Source organism: Odontomachus brunneus, unplaced genomic scaffold, assembly GCF_010583005.1.
Source record: "Odontomachus brunneus isolate Ranch 3 - 2012 unplaced genomic scaffold, Obru_v1 Obru_scaffold_094, whole genome shotgun sequence".
NCBI lineage: Eukaryota > Metazoa > Arthropoda > Insecta > Hymenoptera > Formicidae > Odontomachus > Odontomachus brunneus.
In genome coordinates this window covers 690,328-690,933 of record NW_022639544.1, presented here as the reverse complement: position 1 = coordinate 690,933, position 606 = coordinate 690,328, and positions in this window count along the sequence as shown.

Genomic DNA, 606 nt, shown 5'->3' with positions numbered 1-606 from the left:
TCACTGACCACAACTCAATACGCTTATAGGGAGAGCAGGTCGACCGAGACTGCCCTACATCACCTTGTGAGCGGAGTAAAGGGATAGCTGGAAGCCAAGGGGTACGCCATAGGAGTCTTTATAGACATAGAGGGAGCTTTTGATAGCACCTCTAACAAGTCTATCAAAGAGGCAATGTACAGAAACAAGATCCCAGAGGCGATCGTGGACTGGACACAAAGCATGCTAACGGGCAGAAGTCTAACCGTAAGCCTGGGTGAAAATTCAGTTGGGGGGAGTCCGGCTGGGGGCTGCCCGCAGGGAGACGTAATCTCTCCCCTGTTGTGTCTAGTGGTCGATGACCTTCTGGCTGAATTAAAAGAAGCAGGATTCCTGGTATATGGCTACGTGTATAACGTGGCCATCATTGCCAGAGGAAATTTCATATCGATCCTCAAGGAGAGGATGGACGCAGCCTTGAGGATAATTCAAACCTGGTACAGAAAGAAGGGACCATCTAAGACCTCGGCAGTGATCTTTACCAGGAAATACAAATCCGAACACATAGAGCTCTGGAGCAGGGAAATAACTTACACAAGCTTGGTGAAGTATCTTGGAGTGATCCTG